The sequence below is a fragment of the Mixophyes fleayi genome, chromosome 4 (assembly GCF_038048845.1).
Source record: "Mixophyes fleayi isolate aMixFle1 chromosome 4, aMixFle1.hap1, whole genome shotgun sequence".
Taxonomy (NCBI): domain Eukaryota; kingdom Metazoa; phylum Chordata; class Amphibia; order Anura; family Limnodynastidae; genus Mixophyes; species Mixophyes fleayi.
The window spans coordinates 77,488,925-77,514,227 of record NC_134405.1 but is presented as its reverse complement, the minus strand read 5'-3'; positions in this window follow the sequence as shown (position 1 = coordinate 77,514,227).

Genomic DNA, 25,303 nt, shown 5'->3' with positions numbered 1-25,303 from the left:
GTAATGAGGAAGCCCACTGGCCATTGCCACCGGGCGAAACGCGTTGGAGACTGTCCCTCAACTCAGTTTTATTCAACTTACTAGCATGCTAGCATCTTACATTACCATATACAGACATCCACATCGGAGACCAGCCTGTAGCGTGTATGCGCTCATCCGTAGCGGCACTACCGCTTCCCCTGTTTAGCCTCAACTTTATGAGAAAGAGAGAGACTACGTTGGGGATTAGGAGGACTACATTTGGATCATCACCACCTATATTCTGCTGGGTACCTGTCCATTATTGGAGGCATTTTGATATCCATACATTTAATCTCAACACGAAGATATCCCGCAGCGTGCACACGCTATTTGAGCGGGATCATTTTTTCTTTCAACAAGGAGAGGATTTCCCTTTAGGAACTAGAAGAACTTTCTTCCTCATTCTTGTTTTAAAAATTGGCATTCTGCTGGGTGCTTTTTATCATTGAAATCAACGTTATATCTAACCTCATCAGCACAGACTCTGGGACCGCTACTAAGTGCCTGTCTGCATTATAGACAGCCAGACATCCCTGCTTCATGTGAGTAACGGCTACCAATTTCATTTTTGCTTGCATTTTTCATCATCACCAACATTTTTATTTTACAACTCTGGACATTATATTTCCTTACATTCCCTTTTTGCGGTTCATACCAATTGTCATTTCATATTTTAGTAGCTTGCAAGTGCACTCTAACCATATTTTCAATCACACTGAGTTTATAGTGTTTTTTACCATTATCATTGTTTTCGGCAGTGTCAATTGATGCATGTTAATTGTTTAACACATCTAAGCTGTCTCGTTCCGGCCGGAGCGTATTGTGGACCTATCCATATTAAATTGATATATCTTTCCTTTACAAGCGCCCAGAACCTGACTATTTTTATACGTATCTAACATTGTTGGGAGTTTAGGGGTCCCCCACACACTCTCAGGTTCGCATTTGGCTGCTTCATATATTTGGAGGAAGCGCAGCCTATCCCTCTTTTTCAACCATTGTCTTTGAGTGTGACTGGTAGTATTGTTCTTTCATACTCCTCTGGTGTGCCATGTACGCAAAGAACCTTCACCTTGGGCAACCGAGAAGTTATGGTTTCGGGTAAGGCAGAGCTGGAAACCAATGAGAGTTCACTCCCTGAGTCAACCAAGGCCAGAACAAGGTTTTGGTTGATTAGCACAGTCACCCGGAACAAACAAGGACTTCCTGATGTGGGACTCGTGGTAAAACAGCTTGGAAAAGCAGGCCCAATATGTGCCACGGAACAGTCCATGGGTTTTGGTAGTAGGACACTCTGCCTTAAAGTGGCCTGGCTCACCACATTCAAAACACTTCAGATTAGACAGCTTTGCACCTGGTCCTCTGTCCGTAGCAGTTTTGACATTGGGCCCTGTAGCAAGGATTGTCAAACCTGGCTTTTGGCGTGGCAGCGGCTTTGGCACAAATGCAGGTTCTTTAGTCATTTGCTGTAGCGCACAAAACCTTTCTACCACGGTGGCAAGCTCTTCATAAGTTTGTGGGTCTGATTGCAGAACCCACCTTTGCAAATCGCGGTTCAGCCCCCGGATGCAGTGATCTATCGCCAGAACTTCAATAATCCGAGAAGGCGAATTCTCCTCAGGCTGCAGCCATTTCTTTAAAATTTTAGAAAGCTCAGCCACTTGCGCTCTGACCGGTTTTTCTTTATCATAGCGCCATTGGTGATAGCGCTGGGCTCGGCCTGGCCTGGAAACTACAATGTGAGCCAATATCTCGGACTTTAGGCACAGATAGTCAGAGGCCCGTTCCTCATCTAGATCCATATAAGCTCGCTGAGCTTCACCAGTCAGATATGGCGCCAGCCTCTCAGCCCAGTCTTTAGGAGGCCATTTTGCCCTTTTTGCAAGTCTCTCAAAGGACACCAGATATGCTTCTATGTCATCACATGGCGACATTTTCTGGAGAACAGGAGCAAGTGGTTCATTTCTGTCATGCCTCACCTGGCTTAACTCTTCTCTGTGGCAAGAGCCCCTACTGCAGAAGCACACGCGAACAACTTCTGACACACCCACCTTCTTTTTAAAAGAAAACACCCATCAGTGGCTCTGTTTGCACAGACACACCCTGTCTGTTTGCTGAGAGGAAATCATGTAAATTAACAAACTTTAAACTACACATACGTTTTTACCTGGTTTAATCTCAACCTAGGTGCATAACTGTGCCAATGTTTTATTCTGTTTGTATACTTTCTCTGTCTCTTGTCAGAAAAATGCCTCCCTTTGTTACAATATATATTTGTCAGACAATTTGGTGGTGTACAATCTTGACAATGGTCCCTGTGAGGACAGAAATCGTTGATGGACGAGATGCAAAAAAATAAGGAACTTTTGGTTAGTATCCTCTGTCACTCACCGGACCGTGAGTGCCTCTTCCCGGACATTTAGGAACCGTGGCCGTCCTCCATCCTGAGGGTCTGCGCATGCGCAGCCCTTTCCTATACTTCAGTGTATGTCCCTTTAACTCAATTGGCAGATCAGGCAACACTCCCTATATTAAGCACCTGTGGTCAACACCACGTTGCCTGATCTTGGAGTCTCATTCCCCATGAGCCTCTGAAGGTGTTCCGGTGTTTCCTCGTGTATTCAGCGCTGCTGATTCCTGTGGTTTCCAAACCACTTCTACCCCTGTGGTTTCCAAACCACTTCTACTACTGTGGTTCCCATACCACTTCTACCATCAACTGTATCATCGTGACTGTGAGCTGATTCCTATCCGCTGCCTCCGTGCACTACAGTCTTCTATACCACTTCAACGCTATTATATTTCATTGTGACTGTTTGCTGATTCCTATCCGCTGCCTCCGTGCACTACAGTCTCCTATACCACTTCAACGCTATTATATTCCATTGTGACTGTTTGCTGATTCCTATCCGCTGCCTCCGTGCACTACAGTCTCCTGTACCACTTCAACGCTATTATATTCCATAGTGACTGTTTGCTGATTCCTATCCGCTGCCTCCGTGCACTACAGCCTTCTCTCCTTATCCACTCACCTGTTCATCATCAAGTCTGTGAGCTGATTCCTAGCCGCTGCCTCCGTGCACTGCAGTCTCCAGCTTGCAACTCGCCTGTGTTCATCATCGTGACTGTGAGCTGATTCCTATCCGCTGCCTCCGTTCACTACAGCCTCCAGCTGGCAACTCGCCTGTGTTCATCATCGTGACTGCTAGCTGATTCCTATCCGCTGCTCCTGTGCACGTCAGCCTCATCTCATCTCTCCCGTGGGTCCGCAGAGTCCTGCTGCCGCTGCCAGTCCTATCGTCCATCTACTGCTGATCCGCTCTCCACGCCTTCCTGTTTCCCCTGGTCTCTACCCTCCTGTCAGCATTGGATTCGTATCTCATCAGCTACTCCTCTGCTAGATCATCTCCATTCTCCTGGGTCCTCCATGAGTCCAGTTCCATGTTTTACTGATTCCTGTGGATTCGTGTCCCTGTTGGTCTACTTACCTGTGCGCTGCACCTACTAGACTCCTGCCTCTTACATCCAGGGACTTCTCATCCTGTCGGCCCCCTGCCGCCCAGGTATCACTGCACTCCTATCTGACTGCCTTCTGAACCACGGTATGCATACTTCTCATTGACTGTGCTGGTGTATTGCATATCTTGCTGGACTGTGTTGGTTCTCCTCTGGAGTCTGCAATCCGCTGAGTCTTTTGCCATCATTGACTGTGTTACCTTGTGCTGGATTACTTCAGAGACTTCCTACATTTGCAGACCTGTTCAGTCATTTATATATATTGTGCATATTACTGTGGATCGTGTTTAATGTGCCCGTGTACATCCTGTGTTGCAGTCTCTCCCCGTACACCTCCTCACATATATTTTCAGTGGTACAACTTGCTGAAGGCAGACCACTGATTCCTGTTCCGGTATCACCTGTTCCATTCCTCTCACATAGCAGTGGTACAACTTGCTACCGCAGACCACTGACTTCCCGGATACCTCCACTTGGATTCCATTCCTTCACTCAGACAGCGGTACCACTTGCTATCCGCAGACCGCTGACTCTCATCACCTCCTCGTTTCTGTTGGACATTCCTCCTCACTATAGCAGTGGTACAACTTGCTAACGCAGACCACTGACTACCTCCACTTGCCCTTGTCCATACAGTTCCTCGTGTATTATTACCTCCATATTACCAGTGCTGCTAGTCATAGACTTTCCTGAGCATCTCATCATCTACTATTGCCTGTTCCGTGATCACCCTGCTACCAGAGTACACTATTACCATCTACATTGCTCTGGTAAGCTTACCACCTGGTGATTCCTGGGTAAAGACTCCTAGTGCCCGTGACATCCTCTCTGTTTATACAAATATATACTGTATGTGACAAAACGTGTGGTTTTCCACAAGTCTCTAAGAAAAGAGTTAGGTGACATTCTGCAGGCTGCAACAGGATTACACACTCGTATAGCAGTGCACTTAGGTTAAAGGTATACAGGTGTAAGATATGTATGACCAAGTAAAATTATAAAGTGTGATTTAACTTGCATGGTGGAGGTGAATATGTTTTTCTTTTACAGCTGACCGGGTGTATCAGCAGTGAGAGGGATCAAACAGAACACCTGAAGAAACCTCATTCTCTCAGGACCAGGTGGGAGTGTCACCCATAAAGCTAGGGGGGGAGGAGGACTGCAAAGTATTTTGAACTTGTGCTGCAAAACCGGTGCCAGACAGTGGTCGGTGTCTAGACAGGAGGACTATGTGTAGTCAGTGTTGGGTTGCCTTGTGTCACCCTGATGGAAGTGTAGCATCATCATCATCATTATCATCATCAACTATTTATATAGTGCCACTAATTCAACACAAAAAGCATTGTTTACTCATGTATGCAGCACCAGAGGGCTGCCCATGTCACAATATATATAATACACTCTATATATTACAGTTATATTACTGTTACATTAACCTACGATAGATAGATAGATAGATAGATAGATAGATATGAGATAGCTAGATAGACGTTGGATAGATAGATAGATAGATAGATAGATAGATAGATAGATAGATAGATAGATAGTACTATCATAGCTTTGTTATTGAGAAAGGTTTATATTTTATCTTATCTCCTTATCTGCTGGTTTTTCCGATATAGAGACTGTATTAAGATTTATATTTATGCCGAATTTGCTCATTATATAAAGTTTTAGTATTACACTCATTCGTATGCAAAATATCTAATGTATATATTCAAAGAAGTGACAATATATGATTGAATAATTTAAGGATTTTTTTTTAACAAACTACTTACATTATTATTCTTTGATCCACATGGAGAGACATTTTAATTTCATGTAATTTATCACATGTCATTATTTTTGAAGGGATATGACATGAAATTCTATATCTAGATTACAGGAAGAGACAATTTTTATTTGACATCTAACACCTCACATACCATACATTTAATTGAAAAATAAAAGGTTCTTTTAATTATAAAATATGTTGAAATAGAAGATCACAATCATTTAACTTTTATCATTGTAAGCATTACACAAATAATTATTGTTTCGGGTTGAAACATTTACAAAAGTGTGTTAAAATAATTCTAATAAAACAATTTGTGTTTTATTAATTCCTGTTAGAAACTGCACACGTTTGGATACTTGATAATTTATAATATTACTAAATATTATGATAAAATGTTCCCGGTTTAGTGGAATACCCAAGGGGGTAAAAAGAATTAGAGTACATGATTTAGCAATAAATATTAATGGTAAATAGCATATAGTAGTTTAAATATTCAATAGTAATAACAATTGTAACTAGTAACAAGTCATGCCATTATCATTGTTAGATTGAATTATGTTACTGACCATATTAAAATGTAAAATAACTGATAGGTGCTGCTTCTCATAGGCTGTGCATAAGTTCTGGGATATTTCAAATTAATGTTGATGATGTGTAAAATATATTACCACCTTCTGAGGTGTCAAGTGCTTCCAAAGATTTTATTATTTTTTTGCACACTCTAACAAAAGATATAATCGATAATGAATTGGACTTCTCATAGCCAGCCATACTTTTGTATTGGAAAAATATATAGTTGTGGGGTTTACACTTTTAACCTGCACATGCATACAGCAGAGTATTAAATATATTAATTGAATCATGGAAAAGTGATCACCCAGGAACATGGGTAAATTGCACGCCCTCTTAAATCGCCCTTTTAGTGAAAAACAAGTTTACTTACCATACTTTTGGTCCATTCTCCAGTTGTTTGTTCTCCTCAGCAGCTGGCTGCAATATGTTGGGGTCACCATTAGTGGAGCAATGTGTATGTTGCTATTTCTTATTGACTGAGATTAAATTGTTCTATGATAATAGAAGCATTATTTTACAAAAACACCTAAAACGTTTAAAACTTAACACCAATACAGTACCAATATAATGCATTAGTCAAAAATAAGTATTATTTCATTATCTAATAGCAATTTTTTCTAGCACCACTATTGCAAAGATAATGTGATAAAAAATGTTGACTCAATATCTGTTGTAGACAAATGCCACATTAATCCCAGGTGGTTGTGCAACATGTACTCTTGTGGGCAGAATAGGTGGGCCTTGCACAAATTGTCTACAGTCTCCTGCATAGCTCTCAGCTGGCTCTAATTTCCAGTGACAGTCTGTATGTTAGATGCAATTCTCACCATCTATTTTTCTTATATGAGTCTGGGACAGATGGAAAGACAGAGGGCTGCTTTTCCATTCCACCAAATCAACTTTACAGTAAATCCAGTCTGGATTTTCCCTAAGTACTTGTCAGCATGCCATACCAGAAGGGAGTGGGGAAAGACTAGGGGGGAAATTTCCCGAACTCCGACTGCCAGAGAGCCTCGAAATTTTCCGGCCTATTGTTTTTGTGTTCCTATTTTTTTTTCTTTATATATATTTATCCATTTGATAATTTGCCATTTTCCAAGTAATAAAAGTTCACACCTAGCACCTAAACATGTCAATTGGTGAAATTTGCATAACGCACAGCGGCGTATGCGCTTATTGCTCTCCGGCCATGAAGCATCTATTCTCACAGACACATGAAAACTTCACTTGTCCTTGAGATTTTCCAGGGTGAATGACTTTCAACTTTGCAAGGGAATAGTTTGTTTATAATTAGGAAACTGGACTGGACTGTTTGATGTTCAACGTTTACTCGGGAAATTGCAGAACTGGCGTGTTAGGTAATTTAATTTCATCAATGTTTATTATTACAATGCTCATGTTTGTTTAGATTTGACAGGTTTTCTTTTTATTAATACATTTTAAAACATCACTTTTTTTTACATGAACACCTGAACAATTTTAAATGTAAATAGCATAGGTAACAGGGCCGTAACTAGGACAGTGCCCTAGCGCATGCAGGCTGCCCCAGGGCCGGAACTGGCTACCGCTGCAATATCCATTTGCCGGCCACCCACCTCAATATTTTAATAAGCGGTGCGCCCAGCTCAGTCTCTGCAGTCTCCCTCCAGCTCCCGCAGGGCTATCAGAATTTCAGGAGAGGAGAGGGATGGAAAGTGACGTCTGAGCATGGGGGTAGATCTAACATGGTTGGAAAATATAATGCAGTACAAGCAGTTCTGCTTATATCCATAACTAGATGGTCTGTACGCATTGATTCTGTTAAACCAGTTGCACATCATTTGCATTCTGTGGGAACGGCTTTATCAAATATTGACATTCTCAATCTCACTGCACAAACTCAATCACAAATTAAGTCCATAAAGACGTACCTGTAGAAATTTTAATTAGTTCTAATGTCATCTTTGTGGATAAAGCTACTTACAATAATTAACCAATCTACCCTCCTTATTGAAGCACGCAATGCTGCATTGCACTCTGAGCTGGACAACATCAAGGGGTATATCTACTGCGGGTTTGAAAAAGTGGAGATGTTGCCTTTAGCAACTAATCAGGTTCTAGCTGTCATTTTGTAGAATGTACTAAATGAATGATAACTTGAATCTGATTGGTTGATATAGATAACACATGTCTACTTTTTCAAACCCGCAGTTTAGTAAATATAGCCCCAAATGTCTTATTAAAGACAAATGTCTTATTAAAGACATTTAACAGATGCATGAAATATGGGATGAGATCGTCATGGAGTGCAAATTGTAGCAAAAAACATTGAGAATCCAACCAAGTTCTCCACCAGTCGCCACTTAACCTATTCAATCTAATGCCGAAAGCACTATAGGGTTAACGTTTTCTATGTAGACGAAGACTCCATTCTCACAACATTTTTTCCCCCAGCACACTGCTATAGCCAGCAACAGATCTGCCATTTCTACTGTAGATAAAAATGCAAAAGTCTTTGTTACACACATTTGCAAATGTATGTTTAAGCCATCCTGCCACGCCAAGGCGCTTTTGCATATAGGATGGTCCTACTCTAAACAATGAGAGTCCCTATATTTGGGCCATACATATGTGTTTTTAAATTGAGAGCTAACTTACCAAAGAGGTACCCCAGAAGCCTCCAAATAGCAATCCAATGTCAGCACTCCCCCTCAGCTACTGACACCAACATGCCTCTCAGACAAATACAAAAGTGGAAGCTGCTCAAATCAATTTATAGGCCATAACAGGTGCTGAAAGGGTGGGGTTATCCTGCAAGGAACATACACACAACATTTTTTCCCCCAGCACACTGCTATAGCCAGCAACAGATCTGCCATTTCTACTGTAGATAAAAATGCAAAAGTCTTTGTTGCACACATTTGCAAATGTATGTTTAAGCCATCCTGCCACGCCAAGGCGCTTTTGCATATAGGATGGTCCTACTCTAAACAATGAGAGTCCCTATATTTGGGCCATACATATGTGTTTTTAAATTGAGAGCTAACTTACCAAAGAGGTACCCCAGAAGCCTCCAAATAGCAATCCAATGTCAGCACTCCCCCTCAGCTACTGACACCAACATGCCTCTCAGACAAATACAAAAGTGGAAGCTGCTCAAATCAATTTATAGGCCATAACAGGTGCTGAAAGGGTGGGGTTATCCTGCAAGGAACATACACACAACATTTTTTCCCCCAGCACACTGCTATAGCCAGCAACAGATCTGCCATTTCTACTGTAGATAAAAATGCAAAAGTCTTTGTTGCACACATTTGCAAATGTATGTTTAAGCCATCCTGCCACGCCAAGGCGCTTTTGCATATAGGATGGTCCTACTCTAAACAATGAGAGTCCCTATATTTGGGCCATACATATGTGTTTTTAAATTGAGAGCTAACTTACCAAAGAGGTACCCCAGAAGCCTCCAAATAGCAATCCAATGTCAGCACTCCCCCTCAGCTACTGACACCAACATGCCTCTCAGACAAATACAAAAGTGGAAGCTGCTCAAATCAATTTATAGGCCATAACAGGTGCTGAAAGGGTGGGGTTATCCTGCAAGGAACATACACACAACATTTTTTCCCCCAGCACTCCATTCTGTCTCGTCTTCATCATCAATTTATTTAATTGGAAGTAACTTGTGGCTTAAGTTTCTTTGGGAGTTCAACAACATGAGCAATGAAGACCTGTGCTCTGCAGCTGAAAACTTTCAGCAATAATGCAAGAAAAATATTACCCAAGATTTCAGTGACACTAATTTCCCTCAAGCAACTTTATAGTACAAACTTTAAGTTGGAAAGCAAGCCAAAGGAACTTCTTACAGAGACCCTAGAACTAGGAATTTCTGGGGTGTTTCCCAACATCACAATTGCTTTGCACATTTTCCTCACTTTGCCAGCATCTGTTGCTTCTGGTGAACGAACATTCAGTGCACTGAAGAAAGTAAAAAACTATCATCGCTCAACTATATGGCATATAGCGATTGAATGGGCAGGCCTTGCTCAATATTAACTATGACATGGCACAAAAGTTGGATTTTTTCAAATTGATTGTTACATTTGCAGAATATAAGCATGGTCTGATCAACCAATAGGCTGATCAGGCTGCGACCTGGAGCACTGGGACCTGGGGGGTGCAACGCTGACAGCAGTTAAAAAAATGAAATTTTTTATTTTTTTACTATTAAGTTCACCCGGAGACGCCCCTCCCCCCTCCTCCATACTGTCGCTCCCTCCTCCCCTCTCCTCCTTCCCCTCTCCACTCTTCTCCCTCCTTCCCCCTCCCTCGTCACTGGCACAGCACTTACCTGTAGTGAGCAGATTGCCGTGCAGGGAGAAAGTGAAGCTGCTCGGAGTGGGCGTGTCTGGCTTGATCAGCTTATCTTCAGCATCAGAGCTTGTTCTCTTTGTCTTCAAACAGCACCGAGACTACCACCATACCTCTGAGTTTGTCTGCCAGAGATAGGATGGGCTGCGCAGTGATCCAGACACTGCTATGTCACAGCTACTATAGACTCATGATGTGTGGATGTGTGTGCAATAAGTCCAGGAAGAGGAAGGATTTATTTGGTTGAGTGTCGAGATAAATAATATATATATACCATACTTGCCAACTTTCCCGGATTGTCCGGGAGACTCACGCGAAATGCAGGAGTCTCCCGGAATCCCGGAAGAGTGTGGCAATCTACTGCATCTGCCCACTTGGCCAGAATTAGGTCCAAAACACCGCTAACTCATTCTTTACACTTTTCCAAAGAACATTACATTGAAACATAGAGTGTTGCACCAAATCGTGTACAATGCCCCAAATTTTAACCTTTTGCATGCATTTCAGAGTAATTGATTTTTTGTGACACTATTAATCCATTTATAACATATACATTTATATGTTTATATATTTACAGGTTATACATATAAATATGTAATATATTTATAATTCATACATATATAATGTAAAGGGTTAGGATTTATGCTTGGATTATGTTAGGTTTCAGGATAATGCTTGGAGCAGGTGCAAATTCCAGATTCTGGAATTGGGCTAAATTAATGGCAGTTGTATGTGAGCGTAATGATAAAGTATTTAAAGGTTACACTCAATGCAGAATTTTGCTTTCAATCGTTACATCTCATTCCCTTACCACTAAAACCACATAGTCACATACTTGGTGCCATGTAATGAATGATTGTTCTAGCATGAATTATTTAGAACTTTGAATCCAAATTGGGCTGATCAGAGTGGACAGACATGTGGCGTGTCTAATAAGTTTCTCAAAAAAACCTGCACAGTGCAATTTCTATGAAAAATTCTCCAGGTTGCCATATCCAAATAATTGTCTATTAGAGCTGTTACTTTTTAAAAAACAAATTGTATGACAGGTACACTTTAAATCACTTGAAATCGCGTACTTTTCCCATTGTCTCTCATCTTACTGGAACCCTCTTAATACCCCTTAAATAGAATACCCCTGATTACAAAGAAGGTCAGATTTTGAATGTTATTCCTAATAAAGTACAATAAAAGTATAAGGTCATTTAAGCTGTATGTGACAATTTGTCTTTATATGATTAGTGTGTTTTAAGGGGGAAAGTGTGTGAGGGGGGCAATGTGTGCAGAAAGGGGGACAGTGTGCGTTTTGAGGGGGACAGTGTGCATTTTGAGAGGGATAGAGTGTAATGTGCAAGCTGTGCAAGAAAGAGCTCAAACTGTGTGCCACCATTGGGATAGATTTGGATTCGTCGAAGTAGCATCTTTGAGAGGCCATATAGTTTTAGGATTAGAAAGTCCCTTAACAGGCTGTAGTAACATTCCTGCATCAGCGAAAAAGCTGGAAAACTGTCATCACTTGTATAGAACAGTTATTAGGTCAGTTGTCTCTATTTCCCCCTTTGTGCAAGAGCACCAGCACAGCCTCTAACAGGGATTTACTAATTCTAAATGTATGTCACTGCTTGTCAGAGTTCCTTCTGTTTCAAGTTTCACGAAGATGCTCATGAGGATGCTCTCTAAATAGCCTAATCATTGAGGGTTTCTAATGTTTGCACATTTTCAAAACAGGACCCCAACTTTCCAGAAGACAGCTAAACGACAACAAAACTGCAAGAAAGAACAGCAAGAAAAGGTAAGAGAATCTGTCTAAATTTGTTTGCTGGAGAATACTCCTGAATTTTCCGTTAATGGTTCGAAGGGGGCTCGCTACGGGTGTATTAGCCTAGGGCGGCAACCCTTAATCAGGCCCTGAATATAAGCTAGAAAAGCACTTTTCATTTTAAACCTCCAATAATCCTTTACATTGGTATATATATACACAGCATTTTATTTTAAAATGTTATTGAAATTAAGCATTAAAATCAATGTAAAATACATTTTAAATGCATGTGTATATATATATAATATATATTTTAATAAACAGGGTGGGGGGCCTCTTAATTTGGGTTTCCCCGAGCCTCTATGAACCTCTCAAAGGGCCTGCTTGTCAGTCTAGGTATTTGGATTAGTTCAGAGCTGTACAAGAATAAAAATAATTGATACCCCAGAGATTATCATTGTTCTTTACAAGCCTCGTGCTTGCAGAGTCTCTTTTCCTTCCATTACACAGATGGCAGGCGCTATGGTGTAAAGATTTTGTTTAGTTGGTATGTGCTTTGTGTTGAATTTCACTATGTGTACAAATAAACAATCAGACAATAGCCCTTTTATCAGACTATTGACTACCCCGAAAGACTGTAGGGCTAGATTTACTAAACTTCGGGTTTGAAAAAGTGGAGATGTTGCCTATAGCAACCAATCAGATTCTAGCTGTCATATATTAGTACATTCTACAAAATGACAGCTAGACTCTGATTGGTTGCTATAGGCAACATCTCCACTTCTTCAAATCCGCAGTTTAGTAAATATACTCATATAGACTAGTAATCCCAAAACACTGACCTAACCCAGCAAGCAGGCAATTTCTTATACCCTCAAAGAAATGGAGCACAGCAGTTGCAGAAATATTTGGATGGAATATAAGTGTTATAATTAGAGATGGGCGGGTCCGGTTCTCCGAGAACCGAACCCACCCGAACTTTGGGTATCCGAGTACCGAGCTGAGCAGCTCGGTACTCTCCCGCCAATTCCGAATCCAAATCGAGGCCGAACGTCATTGTGACGTCGTCGGATCTCGGGACTCGGTTCTCGCGATACTTCAACTTTATAAATACACGCCTCCACAGCAATCCATCGCCATTTGACAGAGGGAGAGAGCAGGGTGTAGTCATAGGCTAATTAGAGCAGGGACAGAGAAAGAATACAATATTGTTCTTGCAATTGCTCTAACCAAAATCGCTAGTGCAGAGAGGAGGATAGAGGTTTATTATTTTTTCTTCATATTTGGCACTCCCCAGCGCTTTTGGGTTGTCCCCCATAATTGTGCATTAATATTTCTGGCTGTCAAAAGTCATATCTGTCAGCAGTATCTACTCAATAAATGTTAGCACTCCTCAGTGTTTTTGGGGTGTCCTCTCTAATTGTGCATTAATATTTCTGGCTGTCAAAAGTCATATCTGTCAGCAGTATCTACTCAATAAATTTTAGCACTCCTCTGTGTTTTTGGGGTGTCCTCCCTAATTGTGCATTAATATTTCTGGCTGTCAAAAGTCATATCTGTCAGCAGTATCTACTCAATAAATTTTAGCACTCCTCAGTGTTTTTGGGGTGTCCTCCCTAATTGTGCATTAATATTTCTGGCTGTCAAAAGTCATATCTGTCAGCAGTATCTACTCAATAAATGTTAGCACTCCTCAGTGTTTTTGGGGTGTCCTCTCTAATTGTGCATTAATATTTCTGGCTGTCAAAAGTCATATCTGTCAGCAGTATCTACTCAATAAATTTTAGCACTCCTCTGTGTTTTTGGGGTGTCCTCCCTAATTGTGCATTAATATTTCTGGCTGTCAAAAGTCATATCTGTCAGCAGTATCTACTCAATAAATGTTAGCACTCCTCAGTGTTTTTGGGGTGTCCTCTCTAATTGTGCATTAATATTTCTGGCTGTCAAAAGTCATATCTGTCAGCAGTATCTACTCAATAATTTTAAGCACTCCTCAGTGTTTTTGGGGTGTCCTCTCTAATTGTGCATTAATATTTCTGGCTGTCAAAAGTCATATCTGTCAGCAGTATCTACTCAATAAATTTTAGCACTCCTCAGTGTTTTTGGGGTGTCCTCCCTAATTGTGCATTAATATTTCTGGCTGTCAAAAGTCATATCTGTCAGCAGTATCTACTCAATAAATGTTAGCACTCCTCAGTGTTTTTGGGGTGTCCTCTCTAATTGTGCATTAATATTTCTGGCTGTCAAAAGTCATATCTGTCAGCAGTATCTACTCAATAAATTTTAGCACTCCTCAGTGTTTTTGGGGTGTCCTCCCTAATTGTGCATTAATATTTCTGGCTGTCAAAAGTCATATCTGTCAGCAGTATCTACGCAATGGATTCAAAGCAGTCCACATATGATCTAAATGAGCAACCAGGTTCTGTCACCAGTCCTGATGTTAGTGTTCCCAGTACGTCATCTGGCCAAGGCGATGTCAAACAACAGAGTGTTTTCAAATTAGTGCAAAAAACAAAAACCAAAAAAAAATTTACTGTATTGAAGCGAAAACGAAGTGTAACTGAGCAAAAGTTAAGTGACGATAAAAAAAAAATTGCAAGCATGCCATTCTACACACGCAGTGGCAAAGAGAGAATGAGGCCTTCACCTTTGGCTATTAGTGGCAGATCCCAAAAAGTTACCCAGCCTACAATTGGTGCACAACTACTGTTACGCGTCAAAGCTGAGCTGCAAGATACCAGTGAGGCATTACAGGAGAATATTTGCTCTGATTCACAAATGACAACAATCCCTGTGGAGAGTCCATCCAACAGTGGGATGTCTAATCGTGAGCATTCTGCTGATGTGTGCCTTAATAGCCCGAGTGTAGCCGGTGATACCCAAATTGAGGATGCCACTTTGGAATTAGAAGAGGATGAGGGGGAGATTTGTGTAGGCGACGAGGGCGCTAATGAGGATGTTGATGAGGATGAGGTTGTTTGTGTAAGTCCTGCACCAGTGGCAGCAGTTCTGGCACGTGACAAGAAAAAGGCCATTGTCATGCCTGGGCATAAAACAAAAAAATCCACTTCTTATGTGTGGAATTATTTCTACCCAAATCCAGACAACAATTGTATAGCCATTTGTAGTGTATGTGAAGCCACAGTCAGTCGAGGGAGGGACCTTAACCATCTTGGAACCTCGTCTATGTTACGCCATTTAACGAGAGTTCATGGCAAAGTGTTGGGAAAAGCTGAAAGTTCTTCCCAAAAGAATACAAGCACTCCCTCATCAGCTAAGACCCTCCGCTCACCGACATACCGACGGCCACAAAATACACCCACCACACCATCCTCATCAATATCCTCAGTAGCGCTCAGAGTTAGCCCGGCATCCCACTTAAGGCTGGATGACTCCGGCACTATTATTGATTCCTCTGAAGAAAGCGTTAGTCCTGCTGCTGCTGTTGCTGCTGCTGGGGGTGAATCGTCATCCCAGAGGCAGGTGAATAAAATGAGCAGTCCTACATTTCAGCAATTAACTGTGAAACAATCCTTTGCGAGGGGAAGCAAATATGACAGCAGTCACCCAGTCGCCAAGCGAATCACAGACGCCATGGCTGCAATGTTAGTGTTAGATCTGCGTCCAATCTCCACCATAAACGCAGCTGGTTTTTCACAGTTAATTGAGGTTTTGTGTCCGCGTTACAGAATTCCATCGCGACACCATTTCTCCCGTAAAGCTATTCCACAACTATACCAAAAAGTGTGTAAAAATGTAGAGATTGCGCTGAAAAATGCCATTCTGCCCACTGTTCACTTAACCACAGATATGTGGACAAGTGGAAGTGGCCAAACCAAAGACTATATGACTGTGACAGCCCACTGGGTTGGTCATTCACCTTCACCAGCAGGAACAGCAGCAGCATGTACACCACTACGTAACATTTGTCACAGGCAGGCCACTCTTTGTATCACCGGCTTCACTAACAGGCATACGGCTGACAATTTGTTACGCAAACTGAGAGATGTGATTGATGCATGGCTTATACCACTCGGACTCTCCCCAGGGTATGTCATTTCAGATAACGCCAACAATATAGTGCGAGCATTACAGCTGGGTGATTTCCAACATATTCCCTGTTTTGCTCACACCATCAACTTGGTGGTGCAGAGCTTCCTACGAAACAACCGTGAGGTGCAGGAGATGCTTTCGGTGGCCCGTAAAATTTCAGGCCATTTCAGGCATTCAGCCACAGCATGTAGGAGATTACAGCAGCTCCAAGAGCAGTTTAACTTGCCCTGCCACCAACTTAAGCAAGAGGTGGTAACTCGGTGGAATTCCACCCTGTACATGCTTCAGAGGATGGAGGAACAGCGCAAAGCCATCCAAGCATATTGCACAAGTCATGACATTGGGAAAGGAGGGGGGATGTATTTCACTCTTGCACAGTGGGGAATCCTTTCAGTGCTGTGCAAGGTGCTGAAACCATTTGAAGTTGTGACATGTGAGGTCAGTGCAGACTCTGCTAGTTTGAGCCAAGTCATTCCTTTAATTAGACTATTGGAAAAGCAGCTTGAGAAAATGAAGGAGGAGCTGAAAGCAAGCAATTCAGCAAAGTATGTTGGCCTTGTCGATCAAGTACTTAATTCGCTTCACAATGATCCTCGAGTTATTAAGATCTTGAACTCGGATCAGTACGTTTTGGCCACTGTGCTTGATCCAAGGTTTAAAACCTACATTGAGTCTTTACTTGTAAATGAGCGAGATGTGAACTTTTGCAAGGAGCTATTGCTCAGCAAGTTGGCCGCTGAACTGGGCCTCGGCTTGACGACGTGTCCTCCTTCACTTTCTCAAGCTGTTGCTCGTAAAAAATTAAATTTCCAAAAAAGAAGCAGGGAAGACACAGGGGGCAGACGAGAACAATTTAACATCTGGGCTGGTTTGAAGGATTTTTCAAAAAAAAGTGTCACTTTGCCCATAAGTCCATCCAATATGAGTATAAACATGCAAAGGATGGTGGAGGATTACTTTCAAGAGGTAGTTGATATGGAAATGTCAGACAGTCCCTTTCCTTACTGGGAAGAAAAGCAAGCTATTTGGAAACCCATGTACAAACTTGCTTTGCAATACCTAAGCTGCCCACCCTCCAGTGTGTACTCTGAACGAGTGTTCAGCACAGCAGGGAACTTAGTCAGTGATCGCCGTAGAAGGTTACTTCCCAAAAATGTGGAGAAAATGATGTTTATAAAAATGAACTACATCTTCCACGAGGAAGGCCTTCACCATCCAAGACATGCAAGCACTGACTGTTCTCTAATGGCGGATTCAAGCGGCGATGAATTGATAGTCTGTGATGATGACGATAACACTGATGAGGGTGAGGATGAAGCTGAAGATGATGCCGATAACATCTTTTTAAAACTTTCTATGTAAGTGTAGGGTGCAATCTACCCCCAAAGAGGAAAGGGACTTGTGGCATTTCCATATCACATACCATCTTGAAAGGCTGCTGTTAGGGCAATTTATCCTTAAGGGTAGGGTGTCATAGACAGAGTGACCCTAAACTGGCTTTGTCCATTTTTCATAATATTGTACAGTCTATAATGGCTGAATTTTTTAGTATTTTATACAAGTGGAGGGGGGCCTAGAGAGACAGAAACCAAACTGGCTTTCTCCATGTCAATTAATATTGTACAGTCTATAATGGCTGAATTTTTGGGTATTTTATACAAGTGGAGGGGGGCCTAGAGAGACAGAAACCAAACTGGCTTTCTCCATGTCAATTAATATTGTACAGTCTATAATGGCTGAATTTTTGGGTATTTTATACAAGTGTAGGGGGGCCTTGAGAGACAGAAACCAAACTGGCTTTCTCCATGTCAATTAATATTGTACAGTCTATAATGGCTGAATTTTTTGGTATTTTATACAAGTGGAGGGGGGCCTTGAGAGACAGAAACCAAACTGGCTTTTTCCATTTCTTTACATATTTAACTATAAGTGTAGGGTGTAATATACATTCAAAGACGATGGCTGCATTGCCAATATGCATAGATGGAGAGGAAGACAATCTGTTTTGTGTGTAGAATAGGCCTACCAACGAAGAATTAAACTGTTTTTTGGGATGATTTATTACCTCAACAATTAGATTACTTGTCTCTAAAACAGTTGGAGCACTAAATTGGGTTAATTTAGGCCCAAAAACATGGATTTTCCCAAAAAATAGCAAAACAAAACCAAACAAAACCAAAACCAAAACCAAAACACGCAATGGAGGTTTTGCAAAACCAAAACCAAAACCAAAACACGACGGTAATCCAGATCCAAAACCGAATCCAAAACCAAAACACGGGGGTCAGTGACCATCTCTAGTTATAATGAAACAATAGAAAATACCCCTTTTAGCATAAGTCTACAAATGAAGCCTACCTTTTGTGGCTAAAAGTGTGTATACCTACTGTTAAGTTTTAGGTCACAAGATACAGATAGCAGCTACACAATATTTGGGTGTCTTAATCACATACTTGCCAACTCACCTGGAATGTCCGGGAGACTCCCGGATTCCGGGTAGGTCTCCCGGACTCCTGAGAGAGTATGGCAACCTCCAGTATCTGCCCACTTCCTAGTGAAGAGGGCAGCAGCATTAGATCCATAATGCCACGATTCTCCAGGAAATCGAGGCATTTGACCCCACCCCTCACTGTAAAATGATGCAGGGCCAAAATGACGGCAGCTCTTGAACGCCGACTGCAAGAAATCGGCAAGTATGCTTCATCACCCTGGTTGTGAACAGAGTTATAATAGGGATTGTGTAACTAGCAAGAAAAATGAGTTATATGGCAGAATTTGCTCACATTTGCTCTGTTAATGCTCTGAGCGTCAGACATTCAGTGAACTTTGGAAAAAATGAAGATCAGTGAATGTAAAGCAGCCAGGGCACAAGTTAATTATGTCAGCATATGTTAATAGCAGTCCACAATAGCTAATAATAGCTGCACATGACCCTGTCAATGGGTAAGTAATACTAGTGACATGGTGCTGTACCATATGCCAAGGAACTGTACATTATACTGGTCACATTTAATAGAGCTTTACTTTATAAATGGAGCATGCAGAACTGTACTACATACTAGGGCATGTGACATGGGCATGAACGTTACACTGTAGTGTGTTTATGATAGCTGTGCCACATGCTAAGGGCATCTGGAGCTGCACTATACACATAGGAGCTACATTATATACTGAGGGAATGGGGGCTCTACTGTATACAGGGACTTGCAATATAGTTTTATATGTTGAGGCTATGGAAGCTTTATTGTATACTGAGGCCATGGGAGCAGTACTGTGAATATTGGAGGTGTACTATATACTGAAGTCATGGAAGCTCACTATATAAATTGGGGACTTTGGATCCATACTGTATGCTATAAGCATGAAAGACTTGGGAGCTGTACTGTATACTGTGACATGCAAACTGTATTATATACTGAGGGCATGGAAGACTGAGGGCTGCAACTGTATCCCGTGGGCATGAAAGCTTTTCTGTATACTGTGAACATGTGAGCTGTAATATATACTGAGGGCATGGAAGCCGGAGAGCTGCAACTGTATACTGTGGGCATGGGAGCTGTACTGTATACTGTAGACATGCGAGCTGTAATATATACTGAGGGCATGGAAGACGGAGGGCTGCAACTGTATACTGCGGGCATGGGAGCTGTACTGTATACTGAAGACATGCAAGCTGTATTATATACTGAGGGCATGTAAGACTGAGGGCTGCAACTGTATACTGTGGGTATGGGAGCTGTACTGTATACTGTGGACATGCGAGCTGTAAAAACTGCAGATGTAAGACGTGTCATTTACTACCCCTTACACACTTAAGATTTACTGTTTAAACCTTAAAATAGCGACACAAGACAAGAGTTTTGGCAAAATAATAGCTCACAGTTTATTGAATAATGAATGAGCTTAATTTGGTGGTGAAGAAGGCAATTTGCGAGACGGCATAACCAATATACATAACTAAACAGTGTATGGCCATACGGCACTAACCACTGGTCCCAGGAGCACAGTCCAATACGATTGGCTGATGCTAAATCTGGTGGGGTCAGAGTGACGACACCACCTCTAGACTCACAATGCCTTGTCTGCACAAAGCCTATGAAGGGATCCCCTAACCGGGGAACCAAGAGCCAAGGTACTTTGAGGGAAGCAGTGACCTGCGGCCAATCAGCGATAACACCGTATTACCGGTCGCTGACTACCAACTGCCTTTCTGCCAAAGCTGTAGACTTTAATGGACTACAGCCCACCACCAAAGGACCTAATTACTGCCCCCAGCTTCCAAAAGATCTGCTCGATGAAGTAGAACAAACCCTCATCAGAGAGGAAAATCCCATCCCTACGATAAAGGTGGGCTTGCTCTAACATGATTAATGGGTGCCTAATATAAAAACCTCCCAGGGAGTGTACTACTTTACCTATGGATTCATTCAGTTTATTTAACAGCCCCGAAATTACTGGAGCCGCAATGGGGCATCTCCAATGAAACCTGGGAATCACCTCAGACCAGCACAGTGTTACTGCTGGCCAGCATGCTTTTATCAAACATAAATCCTCTCTAATGACTATAAAGAAGTCTAATGACTTGCCGTGACCAAAGTCATTGCCACCAAGGTAAATTACCAATATATCAAGGGGGTATGTTGCTCAATTTCTGACGAGAGTAAATCAGGCGGACCATTTTAAACCCCTCCTATCCAGCCAACGCACAGTAACTGGATGGGAAAATTGAGAGCATTTAGTAGCAGCATGATGTCTGGCCGCCCAATGAATATATGAGTGTCCAACCACCCATACTAAAATCTTCACACCTTGAAGGCAGAAACACAGTAACCTACATCAGACACCGGCGAATACGGACCTCATTTCACTGCTTTCGCATTATATCACCCTCTACTTCTTAAAAAGGGGGAGGGAGTAGAACCATGATAAGAGGTGTGTGTGTGGCGGGGGGAGGGCGTTACATGTGTTAACCCATATGAAGGCGAAAAACCCATGAAACTCTGGAGGCACACGACTAATCAGGCCTTGATCCATGAGAAAGTGGATAAATTCCTCCACGCCCAATTTTCAGCCAGACTTCAACATCTATGCAGTCAAATGGGATCATGTGCTGTCCTGACAGTCCTTTCCTAAACTTTCCATCGCAAGTGTCTCGGTTCAGAAGGATCGGATCCTAGATCTGCCTAATTTAGCACTACTTCCAGCAAGGAGCAGACGGTATTCACCAGGGACCGCTGCAAGGTGGTTTGGTCTTAGCTGCGTCCGCACCGCAGGTCGCTGCCCTTACTGGAAGTTTCAGGCGAGACCTATAGAGGAATGTAGAAAGCAGAAACTCTGCTGAGGAAAGGTTACAACAGGAGTAATGAAGTGTCAGCTCTGTGGACCACAGGTTTACCACTGGGATAGTGGCGAAGTACACAATGAAGTGTCAGTTCTGCGGACAACAGGTTATAGCAGGAGAAATGAACTGTCAGTTCTGCAGACAACTGGTTTAGCAGGAGAGATGAAGTGTCAGCTCTGCGGACAACTGGTTACCACTGGGATAGTGGTGAAGTACACGATGAAGTGTCAGCTCTGCAGACAACAGGTTACAGCAGGAGAGATGAAGTGTCAGCTCTGTGGACAACAGGTTTACAACAGGAGCAATGGAGCCACGTCTAGTACCTAGCAGGTAACTTGATAAACAGGCACTAAGCTGCAGGGGGAAGTACCTTTTAAACTTTGGAGCCAAAATGGAGTAGCCAATAGGAGAGAGGCATCAGACATAAGGGGATTGAGCCTGCACATGAGCAGACCCGAGAAGAAGATGCCGGGCGGCCAGACGGAGCGCGGCGGTCAGCGAGGAGCAGGTAAGTGTGCCGGACCTCGGATACAGAAACCGAAGGACTGGCATGTGACAGTAAGTGCGCCAGTATGGCCTGCCGTCCGTTAACAAAATGTCCGAAATGAGGTGAAGGTAACTCCACACGTCGGAAACCGCCTCCGCCCGGGACTCTATGTAGGTGGCTGTAAAAGAGGAGAAACCTACCACCCTTCAGGGGAAAGATTTTTAAGCATCCTCGCCTATTTCTCCCTTCTCTTCAGATGTGGATAGATCCTTCCTAGCCTCCTCTGTTAGGGCAAATAAGTCCACATAGAACCTTTTCTTTATCCTATCGCGAGTGCTGGGGGAAGACCACTAAGCAAGGCTGTGTTGGAACATTTAACAACTCCTGCGCTCTGACCTGCTGACTTGTTGAGGAGATGACTATCTTTAGTCTCATTTTTCGACCTGCAAAAATGCTCACTGAGTATACGCATTAGCTACCTCGGACCTTGCTGGCCATCTGATGAACCCACACTAGTGCTGTCTTTGGGTGGGCTATGTGCGTGTATCGGTGTCATAAACAAATTGTTATGCTCATCCGATGTGGACGTTGTAGCCTTCTCAACTGCGATTTTCTCCATCACTGGTGCAGGAACAGCATCCCCTGAACGAAGAACCAGTCGACCCCGACGTATTCCCTGTGCTGCTGACAAAGAAGAAACGTTAGCAGTAACAACCAAAGGCAAGGTATCATTGGGATGGGTCGGTGCTCCCACTCTGTGGGGAGAGGTGGCTGAAAAATTACATCTAAGAGAAAACCTGGAGCTGTGGGATAGGCTGGGTCATAGTTATGGATATGGCGGGGGTGGCTCCTGAGTAGGGAGTCAGGGGTCGTCCACTGGGCCTGAGGTTGTTACATGGTACTGACATGATCCATAGCTGTGAATGGGGGTGGGATAAATGCTGCTGGTGGAAATGGCCTGGACGAGGAATAGTCGCTAAATGGGGGTGGGCATTGTTCAAAGCTGACCATGTATTAATTGACATAAGGGGAGGGGGGGCACTTAAACTTAGGGAAGGGTGTGGTAAGTGCTGGGATACACTCCGCTGTCCCAAGGAGCCAGAGGGTAGGGTATCTTGAGAGAATAACACCTGGGAGGACTGAACAAGGTTCAGGTGGGATGCATGAGAAGGGACATGGGAAGGGGGCTGGACTGTTGGCAGCAACCGGGCTTGGCTTGCAGGATAGGGAAGGGAAGTATAAATTAAACTGGAATGAGGGGGGGTCATCGGGCACACCGCTGTCAATATATTGATTTACTGTGAGAAGGGGATCATTAACAAGTGCATCGGGATGTGGCATGGAGGGGTTAATGCTTGCAGCCCCAGATGTATAGACATCCATTGCTTCCCTGGAGTCACTCCTGTCCTTGTGGGTGTCCTGTGTGCTACTCTGCAAATGCAGAGACTGTCCGGCAAAAGGGGGAGAAATGAAAATGAAAAAAGATAGAAGGGAGGAAAACAAAGAAGGGAAGCTTAAGAAGGCACTGGCAGAAAAGAAGGAAGGAATGAATGGATGTAAATAGACACTATACAGAAACTGTGCAATGGTAAAAGAGATACTAAGCCTGCTCTCGTGTAGTCTCCACGAATTTCCAGCCAGGAAGAAGCTTGCACACATGCAGTTGGATACTATATCCTAACCAGGACACTCCCGCAAACAAAGCCATTAGGTGAAATCAACAGTGGGCTGTGTCACCGTCAGACATGATCCCTATCCTCTTCGTTTAAGGACATTCAGCTTATGGATTCACTTTTATCATTATATACTGAGGTCATGGGAGACTGAGGGCTGCAACTGTATACTGTGGGCATGGGAGCTGTACTGTATACTTTGAGTATGGAAGCTGTAGTGTACACTGTGGCCATGGGAGCAACAATGTATAAGGTAGGCTTCGGAGCTGACATCATGATATGAAAAATGCATCAAATTAAAAGGTCCATTTTCTTGACCTCTCTGACGCCTATGACACAGTTTTCTCCTCGCCACCTGTCAAGGATAATGCCCTCTAGCTACTCCCTGATTTAATCTCTTATCATATAATCACACAATCAGAAAATATATCACCTCTATTTTGTCAGGAAATCCTATCCTAACTACCTTTACCAGTCACAAATTGCACTTTGCGCACTCGTGACTTGGAAGTGTTTACGGTATGGGGTTACACACAATCCCAGCACTCAATCTTCTTCTCACCTACCTGCATCGCACAGGATAGATTTGCAGAATTGCCCCCAAACAGCGCTCCCACAACCACACCCACTTCGGTTTGCCACCACCTATTGAATAAGGGCAATATGACCCCACTATCCTGTCCCACACTGGCACGCAATGAGCACTCCTTTCTACACACAGTTAGCAAAGCATGTACCAGCATTCAAAGGATTAACCCTTAATCCCTCAAGGCTCTATGATACAAGTGTACATGCAGGCACACACTGGGCTTGGTATACAAATGTATTCGCAATTCACACCTCAGCAATGAAAGGTTTTAGCATGGTCAAGCAATCTTATCTCTTCTACACAGGCAATGAATTAGTTTAGAGCAATAAGGACATGAACAATTACATTTTTAGATTTAATATAGAAAATGTACAATGCTGCCAGGTTATTAAAAAGACTAAGATGACATGAGATACATAACAAGCAAAACAGTTTAAAATAAAGGGATTAAATTCAGAGTATAATTTACAGGTAAGTGGTATATTCTGGCCAAGGGAAAGTGGCATGAAGATGGACAGCTTATCAATAATGATTGATTTCCCAAAAGACTGACAATTTGCCCCTTCACAACACAGATTTTTGAAGCAAAATGAAATGGGACGGCCTTCACAGGGGCAGTGTTGAAGCTAATAAGGGGGCAGGAATGTCCCCTGGGTGTCACTATAGTTTGCTCACAAATATTCCAAAAGTTTTCACCTTTGGTAACTCCTCCATCAATAAACCGGTCATAATCTCCCGCACATTTAAATACCAAATTTGATGGAATTATAACAGTGTGAAATACCTTTCCGAAAGACATGTGACTACAGCTGTTCCCTAAAACCGCTAGTACCTATAATTTATAACCCTGGTGTGATTTTTGCTCCTCAGTATGGAGTACCACACGGATTTCCCAAAATATGAAATATGGAGACCTTTTCTTTGAAGTTCATACTTCTATATACCTATATAGGCAGCCTTTCAAATGCTGCCTTTGTGTACAAGAATGTCAAGCTGTGAACGGCTCCAAAAAATCTATTCAGGTGTACAAAAAACTAACTTGTGTCAGAATATAGCTCACCGCAGGGGCCTTTGAAGCTGCCACAGGTGACACTGCTATCTTCTAACACTGGGATGTCCACCAAATAAACATACAACAGTCCTTCTGACTTCGCATTTTACACA